The sequence below is a fragment of the Phacochoerus africanus genome, chromosome 4 (assembly GCF_016906955.1).
Source record: "Phacochoerus africanus isolate WHEZ1 chromosome 4, ROS_Pafr_v1, whole genome shotgun sequence".
NCBI classification, from domain to species: domain Eukaryota; kingdom Metazoa; phylum Chordata; class Mammalia; order Artiodactyla; family Suidae; genus Phacochoerus; species Phacochoerus africanus.
Genome location: NC_062547.1, coordinates 15,385,504 through 15,404,400, shown reverse-complemented (window position 1 = coordinate 15,404,400; position 18,897 = coordinate 15,385,504).

The window sequence follows — 18,897 nt, the reverse complement described above, 5'->3', positions numbered from 1 at the left end:
AACATTTTTGAAATGGAGGGAGGAAAAGAGTAACAATAACATCTTTGGTGGGGAAGTCTCCATTGTATGGGCTTCTAGGACATTGATGGCTTCCTGAAATCAACATTATTTCCCAGTTCACTTTCCAGTCTAACCCAGGAGAGCTCATCATTTTGGTCCTTTAGACACTTTCAGGCACTTCCTTTTATGACAGCACCCTTGGAGGAGCAGACTGCATTCAGAGATTCTTTTTCACTCGGTCCTTTCCAACAACTTGATTCTCTTTGAACTGAATCTCTTTCCTTACCAGGCTCATCATATGTCCATGGGACCAAGTCCTGGAATATTTTAGTTACAAAGGAAATATGTCATTGGTGCAAAATATAGCACTACATCGCTTAGTACCTTTCTGCAAGATGACCTTAAATGTATTACAAAACCTCAAGGCTCAGTTTTATAAAATGATAAACCCTAGACATTGATAACATTTGTCAGCCTCTTTGTGAAGGTTATTACAGCAACTGAACACTGCATTTTTTTCCATCTGACTTTTTTTTTTAAAGATGTATATTTTCCTAAATTAACTAACACATTTAATAATTAAAACAAAAGTTCTGACAAAATATTTCATGAAATTAGAGAATCTGATTCCACAAGTAGAAACTGTTAATATTCAAAGTGGTTAGCTTAACTTTTCAAGAAATCAAAAAGGAAATTTAAAAATACCTCCAGACAAATGATAATAAAGACAAAACCATTCAAAATCTATAGGATGTTGCAAAAGCAGTGCTTAGAGGGAAGTTCACAGTGATACAGGCCTTCCTCAAAAAAAAGAAAAATCTCAAATTGACAACTTAACCCACCACCTAAATGAATTAGAAAAAGAACAAACAAAACCTAAAGTCAGCAGAAGGAAGGAAATCATGAAGATCGAAGAGTAAATCAATAAAATAGAGATTTAAAAAATAGAAAAAACCCAAATAAAACCAAGAGCTGGTTCTTTGAAAAGATAAAAAAAAAAAAATTGACAAACTGCAGGGCATACTCACCAAGAAGAGGAGAGAAAAAAATGCAAGTAAACAAAATAAGAAATGAAAAAGGGGAAATACAAAATAAAATAAGAGAATAATATGAATAATTATAGGCCAACAAATTTGACAACCTAGAAGAAATAGACAACTTTCTAGAGACTTAGAGCCTGCCAAAACTGAATCAGGATGAAATAGATAAACTGAACAGATTGATCAGTAGAAATGTAATAAAAACACTCCCTACAAACAAAAGTCCAGGACCAGACAGCTTCCAAAGAGAATTCTACCAAACATACAAAGAGGAAATTGTACCAATTCTCCTTAAGTTTTTCCAAAGGTTGAAGAAGAAGGAACACTCCCAAAGACATTCTATGAAGCCATCATCGCCCTAATCCCAAAAAAGAAAATTATAGGCCAATATCTTCAATGAATATAGATGTGAAAATTCTCAACAAAACTTTAGTCAACCGAATCCAACAACATATAGAAAAGGTCATACACCACAACCAAGTTGGATTCATCCCAGGTTCACAAGCATGGTTCAGCCTACACAAAACTATTAACATCATATACCACATTAACAAAAGAAAAGTCAAAAACCACATGATCATCTCAATAGATGCAGAAAAAGCATTTGACAAAGTTCAACATCCATTAATAAAGGATGAATTCTTAACAAAGTGGGCATAGAGGGAACATACCTTAACATAATAAAAGCCATTTACAACAAATCCACAGCAAATATAGTGCTCAAAGGAAAAAAGCTGAAAGCCTTCCCACTAAAATCCGGAATAAGACAAGGATGCCCACTCTCACCACTTTTATTCAACATAGTTTTGGAAGTCCTAGCCACAGCAATCAGACAAACAAAAGAAATAAAAGGTATCCAAATTGGAAGAGAAGAGGTGAAATTGTCACTGTATGCAGATGACATGATACTGTATGTAGAAAACCCTAAGGACTCCACACAAAAACTACTTGAACTGATCAACAAATTCATCAAAGTAGCAGGATACCAGATTAACATTCAGAAATCGGTTGCATTTCTATATACTAACAACGAGATATTAGAAAAGGAATATAAAAATACAATACCTTTTAAAATCTCACCACGAAAATAAATACCTAGGAATAAACCTGACCAAGGAGGTGAAAGACATATGCTGAGACCTATAAAACATTAATCAAAGAAATTACAGAGGAATCAAAGAAATGGAAAGATATTCCATGATCCTGGACTAGAAGAATTAATATAATAAAAATGGCCATACTACCCAAAGCGATCTACAGATCCAATGCTGTCTCCATCAAATTACCCATGACATTTTTCACAGAAATAGAACAAACAATCCAAAAGTTTATGTGGAACCCAAATTGCCAAGGCAGTCCCAAGGATCAAAAACCAAACAGGAGGCATAACTCTCCCAGACTTCAGGCAATATTACAGAGCCATAGTAATCAAAACAGTGAGGTACTGGTGCCAAAACAGACATACAGACCAATGGAACAGAATAGAGAACCCAGGATTAAACCCAGACACCTATGGTCAATTAATTTTTGACAAAGGAGGCAGGAATATAAAATGGGAAAAAAAAGACAGTCTTTTCAGCAAGGGTTTCTGGGAAAACTAGACAGCCACATATAAATCAATGAAACTGGAACACACCCTCACACCATGCACAACAATAAACTCAAAATGGCTTAAAGACTTAAATATAAGACAAGACACCATCAAACTCCTGGAAGAGAACATAGGCAAAACATTCTCTGACATCAATCTTAAAAATGTTTTCTGGAGTTCCCGTCGTGGCGAAGTGGTTAACGAATCCGACTAGGAACCATGAGGTTGCGGGTTTGGTCCCTGCCCTTGCTCAGTGGGTTAAGGATCCAGCGTTGCCGTGAGCTGTGGTGTAGGTTGCAGACGCGGCTCGGATCCCGCGTTGCTGTGGCTCTGGCGTAGGCTGGTGGCTACAGCTCCGATTCAACCCCTAGCCTGGGAACCTCCATATGCTGCGGGAGCGGCCCAAGAAATAGCAACAACAACAATAACAACAACAACAACAACAACAAATAGACAAAAAAAAAAAAAATGTTTTCTAAGGTTAGTCTCCCAAGGCAACAGAAATAAAAACAAAAATAAACCAATGGGACATAATCAAACTGACAAATTTATGCACAGTAAAGGAAACCATAAAAAAAAAAAAAGACAATCTATGGACTGGGAGAAAATAGTTTCAAACAATGCAACTGACAAGGGCTTAATCTCAAAAATATACAAACAACTTATACAACTCAACTGCCAAAAATAAAAAAATAACAATAAAAATAAAAAGCCAGCAACCCAATTAAAAAATGGGCAGAAGACCTGAATAGACATTTCTCCAAAGAAAATATACAGACGGCCAACAAGCACATCAAAAAAATGCTCAACATCACTGATTATTAGAGAAATGCAAATGAAAACTACTATGAGGTACCACCTCTCACTTGTCAGAATGGCCATCATTAGCAAGTCCAAAAATAACAAATGCTGGGAGGGTATGGAGAAAAGGGAATCCTCCAGCACTGTTGGTGGTAATGTAAATTGGTATAGCCACTATGGAAAACAGTATGGAAATACCTCAGAAAGCTAAATATAGAACCACCATATGACCCACCAATCCCACTCCTGGGCATAGATTCAGACAAAACTTTCCTTGAAAAAGATACATGAACCCACATGTTCATTGCAGCACTATTCACAAGAGCCAAGACATGGAAACAACCTAAATGTCCATCCATGGATGAATGAATTAAGAAGTGGTATATATACACAATGGAATACTACTCAGCCATAAAAAGAATGACATAATACCATTTGCAGCAACATGGATGGAACTAGAGACTTTCATACTAAGTGAAGTAAGTCAAAAAGAGAAATACAAATACCATAGATCACTTATATCTGGAATCAAATATATGGCACAAATGAAACTTTCCACAGAAAAGAAACTTATGGACTTGGAGAGCAGACTTGTGGTTGCCAAGGGGGAGGAGGGATGGGATGGTCTGGGAGTCTGGGATTAGTAGATGCAAACTATGGCATTTGGAGTGGATAAGCAATGAGATCCTTCTGTATAGCAGAGGGAACTCTATCTGGTCACTTACGATGGAACATGATGCATGATAAGGTGAGAAAAAGAATATAGTATTCATCATATATATATATACATATATATATGCATATGCTTGACTTGGTCACTTTGGTGAACTGTAGAGATTGACAGAACACTGTAAACCAACTGTAATAGAAAAAATAAAAATCATTAAAAATTAAAAAAAAAGTAAGAACAAAAGAACAGACATACCTTTCAGAATTGAAGCATATTTAAAAGCTGGGTCAATTACTTAAGTAAAAGTAGACATGGATGTTATTCTCTGAGCACACTATGCCATCAATTGTCGTAAAAGATGTAAATATTACAGGCTGATACATTTCTATCCACCTCACTCTCCTCCATAAGGAGATATCTTATATAAGAAAACAGGAAACACATCTTTATATATAATGCATCTACATTTGTGCTAATATCTGCCTTCCTTTTTACATAATATGGTGGATTTTTTTTTGCTTTTTTTTTTTGTCTTTTTAGGCATGTGCCTCCAGCATATATAAGTTTCCAGGCTAGGGATTGAATCAGAGCTACAGCTGCTGGCCTATACCACAGCCACAGCAATACGGGATCCAAGACATGTTTGCAACCTACACCACAGCTCATGGCAATGCAGGATCCATAACCCACAGGGTGAGGCCAGGGATGGAACCCGCGTCCTCATGGATACTAATCGGGTTCATTACTGCTGGCCCCCAACAGGAACTCCAATATGGTTTTCATATCAGCATTAAAAAGTCTAGTTATAGCTGTGTAAATGTGATAAGATTTCAATAAATCTGAAGATTATTTGCTAAATCTAATAACTGCTATTATTGAAGACTCAAATTTATAATTTGCTCTTTTTCATACCTCTGTTTTGCTGAACTAATACTGAGTCTTATTATAGTTTTAACGGAAGAAAACAATCCATTTGTAACAGAGGATGCTGAATACTTAGGTCATGCTACTCAAAAGGTGTCTGATATGTGGTGGATTCAGTGGAAAGGACATTCATATCTAATGCTTCCAATGAGCTGAAAACATCAGCTCTGCTTCTCAGTTAAAACAACCTACACTGGAAAGTATCCTAAAAGGAATAGTTAAGAAACAAATGTTCACTCTGCCTTACCACAGAATCTAAAAAGGAATAAAAAGTGAAAAACAACCACAACCACCCAAGTCCTGATTTTCAGCGTTATTTTGATTTCCTCTATCTCCCAGAAAATGTTTCTTAGGAAACAAGACTGACTAGTCCTTATTTCTAAAATAAAATTAGCAATTGTACTTACAAGGAAGGCAGGTTTTCATAGTAAGTGAGGGTGCTTGAGTTACACCAAATGGGTTGCAGTAGATGGCCCATTACTTAACTGTTGAATAATTTTAGGCATGTTACATATTCCCTGAGGCTTGTTTGTTGTTTTGCTGTTGTTGTTTTTCCAACTGAAAACAGTGATAATAATAGTACCTACCACATAGGAATCTTGTGAGAATCCAATTAAAAAATCCCTATAAAATATTTAGATACAGATATGTGCATCTAATACCTCACAAGAATTAACTAAATATCAACTCTTTCATTACTAATTCAAAAAAAGGATTCATATGCTATAAATGTTTCACCATTTATAAAACAAAGGGAGCTCAGGAATAAATTGTCTTCAATGAGTTTAACATACTACTGAATATAGATTTCCACAGATGTTAGAAACTATTCTGGGGAGTTCCTGTCGTGGAGCAGTGGAAACGAATCCGACTAGGAACCATGAGGTTGTGGGTTTGATCCCTGACCTTGCCCAGTGGGTTAAGGATCTGGCATTGCTGTGGCTGTGGTGTTGGCCAGCAGTAACAGCTCCGATTAGACCCCTAGCCTGGGAACCTCTATGTGCTGATGTGTGGCCCTAAAAAGAACAAAAGAAAAAAAAAAAAAGAAACTATTTTGACAACTGGTCACTACTGAAAATCCCTAAATAACTACCAGGATATGGGGTACGTAATAGAATTTCCCACTTCACAGGTGAGAGAACTGAAATCAAGATAAAAATTTATTCATGATGACCTCCAGAAATCTACAAGAGATAATCTCTCTTTTATAGTTAGGAATACTTGAATCAGACACTTCAAGAAAAGAGTTATTTCATTCATATATTCATTCATATATTTTATGTAGGTCATTTTTAGTTTTCTGCATTTTTTTCAATTTGAATAGTATATGCATGATTTTCATTAAATAAATAGCTATTAATTATATAATTTGAACTTATCCAACTGTGGCCACTGAAATTTCCTACTACACTACACCAATTTATTTCAAATATTAAAGATTATTGCAAATCATTACAGACCTAAGATACATGAAGCAAGGAAATGTAGATTCCACTGCTGATCTGCCACTTCCTGATTGTTTTGATTTAGGAAAAAGTCCCTCAAATTTTCCTCTTAAGAAAATAAAGAATCATCATCTTCATGGATTTTTTTTCAGCTATCAAGAAATATTTTTTTTACACCAAGTGACTGACTAAATAATTTATCAAATAATTGTCATCATTTTATCATCTTTATTCTGCTTATTTATTGACTTAACTATTTTATATTTCCAACATTTTTTTTATCGTCACTTTTCTATCCAAAGTAGGTTGCAAAATATTCTAAAATTCTCTTAACCTCCTATCTTAGCAGTCCCAGGATAGGACTAAAAGTCCCAGTCTGAAAACCAGGATTTCAAGATGGCATTCCCATTGTCCATTTTCTGTTAAAACAGGCTTAAAGTTTTTTGTGAACAATTAAAATGCTGAATTGTAATATGACACAACTTACAGGATTAGAAGCTAGTAAATATCATAAAGGAAATAGTTACCAAGCAGATCAATTTTTTTAGAATACATATTCAGGAAAAATAATTTATTAGGGAAAAAAGCAGACAAGGATATTTGACTACATATAGCTGTTCCAATAGATGACTTTATATAGACACATGCATGAAAAATTTTAAAAAGCAAGGAAAAAAGAAAATATGGAGAAAGAGAAAGGAAAATAAGAACTTACATATTTGATAACATCCAATTCCAATCAGTATTTGAAGAGATAGTCTTGTTTTCTTGAACTCATGACAACAAATGAGATATATATGAGTAATTAATATATGAAATTATATATTTTAAATCAAAATCATAAATAAGATCTCAGGGGAAAAAAGCAATGAAAAATTCTCATGCTTGGTATCTAGTTTTCAAATTATATCTACAATAAATATATCTCAAAAACTAGCCTTATGTATATTCAGATTGGGAATAAGAATTATATCACAGAACTGCAAGAAAATGTCAATTGCATAATGGCCTTATTCTCTTGTCTTTTTTCCCTTTGATTCAATAATGATCAGCAAGATCCACTTCTCTAACTGCACGGGGTTTGGGGGTTCCCAGGATATCTGCTCTGAAAGAGTCAGGAAGACTATTTAAAGGCACTGGAGGGACCTGGGTGCAATCCCTATGGTGCTTCTTGGACAAGGGAGCTAGAAATCACTGGTGATTTTACTTTGCTAATAGTTTGGCTTTTCAAACTTTTAAAAATGAATTCCTTTAGGTTGTTTCAAATATATGATGTTAAATATCAAATGTAGGTTTTATGTTTAGTGGCCAAAAAAACTGTAAGATTAATCTTACTACTTTCTACATAGAGAATGAACCCTAATCCATTCATTATATATATTAAGAGTCTTCTTCTGCTTCCATCACTAAAGCTAATTATTTATTGAAATTGAAAGTATTAAGCTTTTTTTTTTTTTGGATGCATCCGAGGCATATGGAAGTTCCAGGGCCAGCAGTGGGGGTGGGGTGGGGGTGAGGAGTCGAATCTCAGCCACAGCTGCAAATCACTACAGACCTAAAACAATGCTGCACCACAACTTCAGCAACACCTGATGCTTAATCCACTGTGAGGGTCTGGGGATTGAACCCGGACTGTTTCAGAGAAAACGCCAGGCCCTTAACCCACTGTGCCACAGGGGGAGCTCATCGGCTTTTTCTTAATGTAATTAAGGTCAAATTTTAATGTCCTCATTTCCAAAAAGCTATCCTCTTTCACCGTTTTTCCTAAAACCAAATTCCATACGCTAAATCATGCCATTACATTCACAATATTTAATTTCACCAGACTATTTGTTTTACCTTTCATAGATAATCTGAGGGGTTTTGTTTTGTGGTTCTGTTTTTTGGGGTTTTGCCTTGTGTTTTTAAAATATTGGTATTCTTTTTTTATGTTCTAAATAAATTATAAACTCAATAACATTAAGGTCTACTCTTTCTCAATTTTTATCTGATAATTTAAATTTTAATGATGAAAAGGGCAATGGCATGTATTGGAAACTGTCATTACAATCTGTCATTATCAATTTAAATTAAACTGATAATTTAAATTTTAATGATGAAAAGGGCAATGGCATGTATTGAAAACTGTCATTACAATCTGCTGGTAACTGCGGTAAAGGTAATAGTAGTATTTCCACAGGGGCGCATAAGAGGCAATTTGACAAGCATAGATAAGTACTAACTAGTATACTCCAATCAATGTGACTGTGGCTAAAATGCTTCACCAATACAACAACTGTGAACACTTGACACATAAAAGCACTTAAAAAAGTTTTTTGGATATTCAATTTAAAAAGTTAGAATTCAAGTTATGTATTTGTTTCCAACTTATACAGTTCATTCTAATAGAACTTCAGTAGTAACCACAGAATAAATTCCTGAAATAACCTTCATGTTATTTGATGATGGCAAAGTAACATAAATTTAAAGGATTTATTTTTACATTTTCCCTTGAACTACACTTATAATTATGTTTCACCACTTAAATGGTTTAATTGTTGTGCTTTTGGTGTCAAAAACATCACAAGGAGGAGTGATTATTTTCATGTATGTGATATTTGGGGGGTGTGTGCATGTGAATGCTAACAGGACAGTGGCTGAAAGAGGCAACATAGCAACAGTATCAAAACCTAGTTAGATACACATTTTAAGTGTTCAAAAGAAGGAAAACAATTTTGGGTGAGGTGCCGGAAGTCCAGGATGATTTCATAGATACACAAATGTTGAGGTCAGAATGTCTACGTGATTTTGGTCAGTGAAATCATGGGCAAGAGAATCTGTGTTGATAATTGGATGGCAGCTGGCTCACAAAGCTTGACTTGGATAAATCACAGCAGAACAATGTAGAGCACCAGGCTGAAAATTTTTCTGGTGTCTATAAGATGCTCACAGGCAAGGATGTTAATTTGGAATTTGAGTTTCTGTTGCAAACAAAAATGACTAAAAATATATATATTCACACATGCACAGGCACAAAAATCTATAACAGATCAGACCAAATGTAGACATACCACCACTCTTAAATTAGCAATTAACATCTTGTAGGCAGACATGCTCCCTGCTCACTTGGAGCCGTATGTATTTTAGAAATGAAGGAATAAAGTAACTTGAAACAAATAATTGAAGCCTTATATTTACCTATGAAAGCTATTAAAAAATACTGGTCAGAGGAGTTTCCACTGTGGTTCAGTGGGTTAAGGATCCAGCATTGTTTCAGCAGCAGTGCAGTCTGATCCCTGGCCCAGGAACTTCCATATGCCAGGTACAGATGAAGAAAAAAAAAAGATTATTGGTCAGAGTTCAACAGAATCTGTAAGGGGCAGGGATAAATACGCTTAAGTTAGAGGGGAAATTTAGAAATTATTTTCTCAAATTCAAAAATAAAATATTTTTTTTAAATTCTGAATTTGAAAGATTCAACTTCTGAGATATGATAACTCAATAAAAATAATAAGAGTTTTTGCAAAGGATATTAGAAACTCATTAGGAAATTAATTGCACCTAGGAAAAGAATCAATAGAATGGCTGTTATCAAAAAGACATAACTCTATTAGCTATATTGCTTGTGTTTTGCCTGTCTTATGAGCTTATGGTTCTTTATTTTACCAGATAGGTGACTGAGCCATTGTAACTAAGTGATTCAAAGCAGTTAACCAAATATATAGTTCTTTACCAGATCTATGTTGTAATAGTGTAACGCTATATATGGGAAGCTACAGCAAGAGGGAATATTTTCCTGGACATAACAGACTAGTAAGACAGATGGTCCAGAGACTTTTGGCTACTGCGATAATACCTAGTCCAGTAAGAGGCCATTGAAAGGCCAATCAGCAAAATCTTTGCCAGACCTGGGAATGAGCATTCCTAGCACCATGGGACAAAATGGTCATGAAATACCTCCCAAAATAATTGTTGATTTTATGATCATGATGGAGCCCTGCGAATTGGAGATTGGCACTTGCCATCCACCTCTACATGGATTGAGTCATGAGCCACTATAGCTGCTGACCTTCAACGCCTCCTAAAAGAGCTCAGGGTGCAGATCAGGAGTGAGGCACTCTGTGCTCTGGGAAAATTGGCAGCACAGGTCTTCAGACAGTTAGATATTTTCAGGAGAATATTTTATAAGCCCAATTCTTACGTCTCTCTTACCTAGAAAAGCACTAAAATCATTAACAGTGATGTCTTCCTTGGCCACCAAGGAAAATACTATGAAAAATGGAGTACCTGGAGTTCCTGCTGTGGCACAGCAGAAAGGAATCTGATTAGTATCCATGAGGATGCAGGTTCAATCCCTGGCTTTGCTCAGTAGGTTAAATATCCAGCATTGCTGTGAGCTGCAGTGTAGGTCATGGAGGCAGTTTGGAGCTTGCATTGCTGTGGCTGTTGCATAGGCCAGCAGCTATAGCTCTGATTCGACACCTAGCCTTGGAATATCCATATGCTGCAATTGTGCCCCCCCCCCAAAAAAAAGGAGTACCTATAATTCAGACATCCAAAGTAATGCTAGGTGCATTGTGGTTTCAGACAAGCCCTCATATTGCTGGGAACGTGAGCTTTCTGAGATGTGTCAGACTTGAGATGCCACCAGCCATTCTTAAAGCAATGCCTGCTGGCAGCTGGTAGCTGCAATTTCGTGGTTTCAAGATATCCTCTTGCAACTATTAAATTTTTAGATAATGAAATTGCTTTAGACCAGATATTTGCAGGGAAAAAGGAATTATATTATGGCCCATTGCTCCTGTTGTGTATATGTCAATACCACATTAGAAGTTAAAAACCTACTTAGACAAAAGTAGACAACTGGCTACCTAGCTAAGAGTCTCCCCACAGCGACATTTCCAGACTGGGTGTTGGACTGATTGTCCTGAATTCTCAGGGAATGAGATCTATTTTGTCATTGAAGTTCCGGTTGTCATTCCTCCTACTTTTCACTAGTTCTGTTGCACCAGAATGTGCAAGGGATTGAGATCTTAATCAGACCCAGGACTTGGAACTCAGAAATATTTCTAATTTGGTATCCATTCCCCAGACTAAGGCAAGACTATGCCCCATTTCAGCAGGAAGTAGCCAGAGCAGTCATGGCCCTATTCCCTGAAAGACTTGGGCGATAGATAAAACAGAAGTGGGGATTTAAAACTAAGCCCCCCAAAAACCAAGTTCCTTCGCCGAGTTTATGATGAACATCTCTATCCAAAGTGATTATTTCTTTCCTTGCCCAATACCCCTTCTCTTCAATTTGAAAAGAATCAAAGAAAAGGGTGGAATGGAACTGAACATTGGCCAATGACCTAGGTTTAATCTATTCAACTCAAGGATAAACCAGGTTTGCTCAGATTCTTTCTCTGAAGTTCTGAATAGGGACCTAGCAGGCTGGAGGGAAGGGGAAGAATATTGTAAAAGATATATGGTGAAAGAATTTGTGGTTTGACAAATGAGCCATATGGAAGAAGACTTTTCTTTTTTTCATCTTTTGTCTTTTTAGGGCTGCACCTGGGGCATATGGAGGTTCCCAGTCTAGGGGTCTAATCAGAGCTGTTGCCACCGGCCTATGCCAGAGCCACAGAAATGCCAGATCTGAGCTGTGTCTGCAAACTACACCCCAGCTCACAGCAACGCTGGATTCTTAACCCACTGAGCGAGGCCAGGAATCGAACCTACAACCTTATGGTTCCCAGTCGGATTAATTTCTGCTGCTTCATGACGGAAACTCCGAAAGCAGACATTTCAAGTGAACCGAGAACATGAAAGTCACAGAGGGTAAAAAAATGTAAGTTCATAGAAAAAAGATGGGTCATATCCAAGCTTTTAGAATAACACTTATGGCACGAGTTGGGGCTTCCAGAACCCTGAACTACTAATGACTTTCTATTTTATCTTAAAGCAAAAGGACTCTTATTATTAACTTTATTTCACACACACACACACACACACACACACACACACACACACACATCCACACACATCCACATTCTCTGTTTTCAATAACTAAATGAGCCTGATTGAACTCCACTGCCTCATTCATTTTTTTTTCTAAAATACCAACTGTAATTTTATTATGATATGCAAGAAATAAAACAACTAATTGTCATTTACCTTTTTTTTCCCATGATAATGAGCAATTAGGAGATATATATACACTAGAAATCTGCAGAGAACTGCACAATGAGTGATTGGCAGAAATACACTGGTTGCTTGGCAGGAAGAATGAGGTGAGGACCTTTATATAGGTAGTAATAGATTAATAATTAGATATTAATAGGTGACCACTAACCTTAGAAAGTTGTAGGAAAATGAGTCTTGTCAACTACAGAACATTCATTTTGCAGGTTTCAGATCAGAGCTAAATTATTGAGGAAAATAGAAAAGTCACTATAGTCAATTGGTGGTCCAGCAATCCAGTTCCCCCTTTGCTTTCATTCGAAGATGGGTTTCTGTTGCTCTATCTTCCCATTCACTAGTCTTGCCATCTTTCCTAAAAACTGAAACTCTTCATTTATAAATAAAGTACAGGAAATAAAAAGGTTATTTGAAATACCCAAATGCACGGGGGGTATAATTTTTGGGTAATTAGGCAGTATAATACAGGTCTTATATTTTATCCTCCCCACCAAAAACAAACAAAGAAAAAAACAACAAACAAACAAACAAACAAAAACCTTGCCTGGGCTATGTGCATAGTCCTGGGAAATGGAATGGTGAGATCATGACCTGTTCTGGCTGCTGACATCCTGGGAGCAGTGAGAGAAAAGGGACATTGCGTTTCATGGGGTAGATTTTCACTTCATCTTAGTACCTGCTGCTGCACTTTTCATCACTGCCCTCTACCGTGATACCTGAAACTCTTTAGTTTAATTAAAATAATAATAATAACAATAAACTTCCAGTCTTTTGTGGGATGGTAGAGAGGAGGTGTCACCTGGCAATGTAGACAGTGGGCTAGAGAGAGAAAATAGTCTTCGTGTAAATACAGTGTGCATTTCACTCCTACATTCTGTGGAACTTAATGCTCTAAGCTCAGAGCCTCACAAGAGTTTCGCAGGTGAACTCCATCTGTTTTCCTCTACCCCATCCTATTTACCTTTATTCTCAAATGTTTAACTTCCTCTGTTAAACCATTGCTTATTACTCTTCTCTATGTTTCAAAAAACATGTGGAAATCTTTCACCAACTGGTGTTTTTCTGCCTGTTTTTTTTTATAATTTTTTTTTTTATTTTCCCACTGTACAGCAAGGGGGTCAGGTTATCCTTACATGTATACATTACAATTACATTTTTCCCCCACCCTTTCTTCTGTTGCAACATGAGTATCTAGACAAAGTTCTCAATGCTACTCAGCAGGATCTCCTCGTAAATCTATTCTAAGTTGTATCTGATAACCCCAAACTCCCAATCCCTCCCACTCCCTCCCCCTCCCATCAGGCAGCCACAAGTCTCTTCTCCAAGTCCATGATTTTCTTTTCTGAGGAGATGTTCATTTGTGCTGGATATTAGATTCCAGTTATAAGGGATATCATATGGTATTTGTCTTTGTCTTTCTGGCTCATTTCACTCAGGATGAGATTCTCTAGTTCCATCCATGTTGCTGCAAATGGCATTATGTCATTCTTTTTTATGGCTGAGTAGTATTCCATTGTGTATATATACCACTTCTTCCGAATCCAATCCTCTGTCGATGGACATTTGGGTTGTTTCCATGTCTTGGCTATTGTGAATAGTGCTGCAATGAACATGCGGGTACACGTGTCTCTTTTAAGTAGAGGTTTGTCCGGATAGATGCCCAAGAGTGGGATTGCAGGGTCATATGGAAGTTCTATGTATAGATTTCTAAGGTATCTCCAAACTGTTCTCCATAGTGGCTGTACCAGTTTCCATTCCCACCAACAGTGGAGGAGGGTTCCCTTTTCTCCAAGCCCCTCCAGCACGTGTTATTTGTGGATTTATTAATGATGGCCATTCTGACTGGTGTGAGGTGATATCTCATGGTAGTTTTGATTTGCATTTCTCTTATAATCAGCGATGTTGAGCATTTTTTCATGTGTTTGTTGGCCATCTGTATATCTTCTTTGGAGAAATGTCTATTTAGGTCTTTTGCCCATTTTTCCATTGATTGATTGGCTTTTTTGCTGTTGGGTTGTATAAGTTGTTTATATATTCTAGAGATTAATCCCTTGTCGGTTGCATCATTTGAAACTATTTTCTCCCATTCTGTAAGTTGTCTTTTTGTGACCAGTTGTTAGTTTTTCAGTTCTGTTCCAGGAGCTGGGGATCCTAGATCCATTTCTGTTGTAGCATGCCCTGCTGAAAGCAATGCTGAGAGATGATTTTGGAAGTATTTGTGGGCACCAGAAATGGTACATAGAGCATCCACCTTCCTCAATGGGTTCCAGAAAGAGCTTATTTTCCTTCCATTTAAAGACTGGGCATTTTTAACTTACCCAGCCTGCATCTTAACTTTGCTTTCTCCTCCTCCCTCTTCTTGCCCTATTCTAGTAACTTTTTTCAACATCTCATTAAAGGAATTCTCTGAGACCCTTTCCAATGATCATCATTTTACAAAAATCCCCAAACCAAACCAATAGTAAAAATTTATAAATATAAATTTCATATTCTTTAGGGGATTGCATGCACACACACCCAGTTAAATATTACCAAACTGCGAAAGCCCTATCAGATAATTTTATTAATTAATTTGCTGCAAGAAAAAAAAATAGGATCCCATTCTTTATCAATGAGATGTTAGGTTAGAAAAAAAGAAAGGAAGAAAAAAATATGCAATTACATTTCTGCTTTGTGATCTTATTGTACTTGTTCCTGATGTGATTTACTCTGAGTTGCAGCTGTGGCTGTCATATCTGTGTTCACATTTTGTCAAAGAGGTTAATTTTATAAGCATTGATATTATATGAATGTCAATTTGTTTAATGTTTCATATCCAAAAAAAAGTGAGAAACAAAACCATGAAACAAAACAAGAGGTATCCCCTCCAAGTCACATCTAAAATGTTCACCAATATGTGAGAGAAAATGTTCATATAGTAACAATAAATCTGAATTCTGTGACAAACTTGTAACAGTACCATGATGGGGATTGGACATGGCACCATCCTATGCAGTCATTCCCCTGAAGGGCAGAGATGTCAGGAACAATACTTGTATAGACACTTAGCTCTTCAGCCTTTCCGGTGCCAAAGTCTAAACTGATAAATGATTTTGGCTGAACACCAAGGCTGAAACTGAACTTCAGAGATTACCGATTCAAAAGTTTTCTGTAAGATACATTTGAGAAACAACTGGCTGCACATTAAAAGGATACCCTTAGTTGTCGTGAATATAAACAATGGAAACCTCAAAGGGACACCCAGTCTTGAATGTGAACATGGCACTGTGCCCATGCACTGAGTGACAGGAAAGGGGAGAAGAGTGATCTTAGGAAGATGTTCTGTCTAAAAGAGGGAGTTGGCATGAAATCATGGATGGGAGGGAAAGGATGCGGGCCTTCGTTGCAGTTCTTGACTGGACAGGGCACTGGAGACAAAGACATCTTTCAAGGTGGCTGATGTAGTGTCTTCAGAGAATCTTTGATTATGTTGGGGAATTGAGACCTACTAGTAGGAGCCATTGTCAGTAGCTCCATTGTAGGATTCAGCTCCAAACTTTCTGGCCAAGAAACCATTGGTTGCTAAAAGAAGTTATCACTGGGGAGTTGATAAACCAAAGTGCCTGTTAGTGTGGAAGTGGTTTTGGCAGCAAGCATTCTTAATAATGAAAGCATTGCATCAGCCTTGGAGACCAAGAGACCATGTTGGAAGGCTATAGTGACCACAATTTCTATTGCTTTGGGGGACTGACCTGAGAAAATATTCATGATGTTGATGTCAGAGAGTGTTTTGCCTATGTTTTTGCCTGGTTATTTTTATCATTGTGGATTAACACATAATTTTTGCCTTTTTTGAGGAGGGTGTACCTGCAGCATATGGAAGTTCCCAGGCTAGGGGTCAAATCGGAACTGCAGCCTCAGGCTTATGCCACAGCCACGTGGGATCCTAGCCATGTCTGCGACCTACACCACAGCTCACAGCAATGCTGGATCTTTAACCTGGTGAGAGAGGCCAGGGATCGATCCCACATCCTCATGGATACTAACAGTAGGTCTGTCACTGCTGAGCCACAGTGGGAACTTGATTAACACATAATTTTATGGGTTTTTTCCTTATTTAATTAGAATTTATAATGAAGAGGAAATATGTTCTTATGGATAGTTCAACATGTTTAACAGAAATTTATGTTTAAACATATAATTTTTGGTTTTGTTTTTTATATATAAAAAGAAGAAAACCAAAAGTTACAGAATATCACCATCCAGGTGACCTATTTACATAAAAGTAGGAACACAGGCATAAATTTTGAAAATTCAAACATGTGAAAAATGTACAACATGAAAAAAAATCGAATAATCTGTTTCTCAATCTCTCCAGATAAAATAATCATTTTAAATTATTTCTTATTGTCCCTGCTGTTAAAAAGTAATTGTATGCTTATATCCACATATTATTTCTAAATTTTATTGTGCTTATTATATTCGTGAAAAAGAATAATAGTATAATCAATATTGCATAAGGTACCGTGGCTGTGTTTACACAGTAGCACTTGCAAATGAACCTCCATGGTGTTATCCTATTGGATGTGGATGCGCTCAACACAGCAAATAGAACAGAGATTGTACCAGAAAACAACCCTCTCCCAGTGAAGGCAGCATGGAATGAAATGAATGTGGTAACACCCAGTGTTCCCAAACCCACATGTGGCCAAAAGATTGGGAGACAGCAACAGAATTCCTTTTAGGGTGGTGACAAGTCATGGTGGATTTAGGTTTCACCATAAGACATCAATTTTAACTTCATTATCTCTGTAAAGATCTGCTTTGTGTCACCCTCCGCCTCTGGAGAGGAAGGTGATTAACTAGGAATCCCTGGCTGCAGGCATCGCATCGGAGCCTACGCTTCTGGGAGGCCCCTGTAGCTGTTTCCCCAACCAGAGCCAATGCTGTGTTTTTTATGACTGTAAGATGTACCTCAGCAACAACCATCTGGGAACTTTTAATAAACAAAGTTTATTTCTCAGAGGTCATGAAGGGTACATAGCCTGTTAGAGCCACACAAGAAAGGAACAGAGAAAGAGAACTTGAGAAGCTGCCTTTATTAGGGTCAAAGCTGGGGTGCCTTCATTTTTCACAAGTTTACTCTCTCAGTGAATTTAAAACATGAATGGAATTAAATTAAGGAAGGACAATGCAGAGTCACTCACAAGGTCACTTATAGGTCATCCAGGGCTTTGTAAAAGGGGAACTTTCTCCATGGAGAGTCTCATTCTGGATCTGGCTGTATAGCTGTCAATGTGTTTGTTCAAGGTAGATGTGTTTGACATAGGTGGCTGGATAATCAAAAGCTTAATGTCAGACACTTACATTACAGTACAGAAAGCTAACTGTCATGCACTTACACCACAATATCCTATCTCTAAATAAACTCACACTCTGAGGTACTGGGGGTTAGGACACCAATTCTTGGGGGAAACAATTCAACCCATAACAACATTAAATTTCAAGTTATGGGTGAGTGTCTCCAAGCAAAACAACTTTCACTTGCTTGAAATATATATATTTCTTTTGCTTTTTTAGGGCCATACCTGCGGCATATGGAAGTTCTCAGGCTAAGGGTCAAATCGGAGCTACAGCTGCTGGTCTATGCAACAGCCACGGCAACCTGGGATCTGAGCCAAGTCTGTGACCTATACCGCAGCTCACGGCAATGCTGGATCCCATACCCACTGAGTGAGGCCTGGGATTGAACCTACATCCTCATGGATACTAGTTGAATTCGTTTCTGCTACAGGAATTCCTTGAATTTATATATATAAGAAATTTTACACTTAAAAATATAATTCAAGGAGTTTCCGTCATGGCTCAGTGGTTAACGAATCTGACTGGGAACCATGAGGCTGCGGGTTCTGAGCAGCCCTAGAAAAGACAAAAAAAAAAAAAGGAAAAGGAAAAGAACACTTGGAATAAATATGCTTTAAGGACACTAAAATTAATAATTTCACAGTTGTCATGTCAGTCAGCTCACAATTCTTTTAGTTCGGCTTCTTTTATCTCCACTGAATATGGACAACCTGATTACATAACTCATGTCTACCTCACCTGGAAACTTTGGGAGCTGATTTCTTCAAGCAGTTTCCATTAGGGCCCTCTAAATATGAATTAAGTTCAAATCATATTCACTTCCAAGCTATCACACCTAAGAATTGTATAGACTTTTAAAACATCATCAATACCAAAGATCAAAAAAAAAAAAAAAAAAAAACCAAAAAAACCTGTGTTTAATAG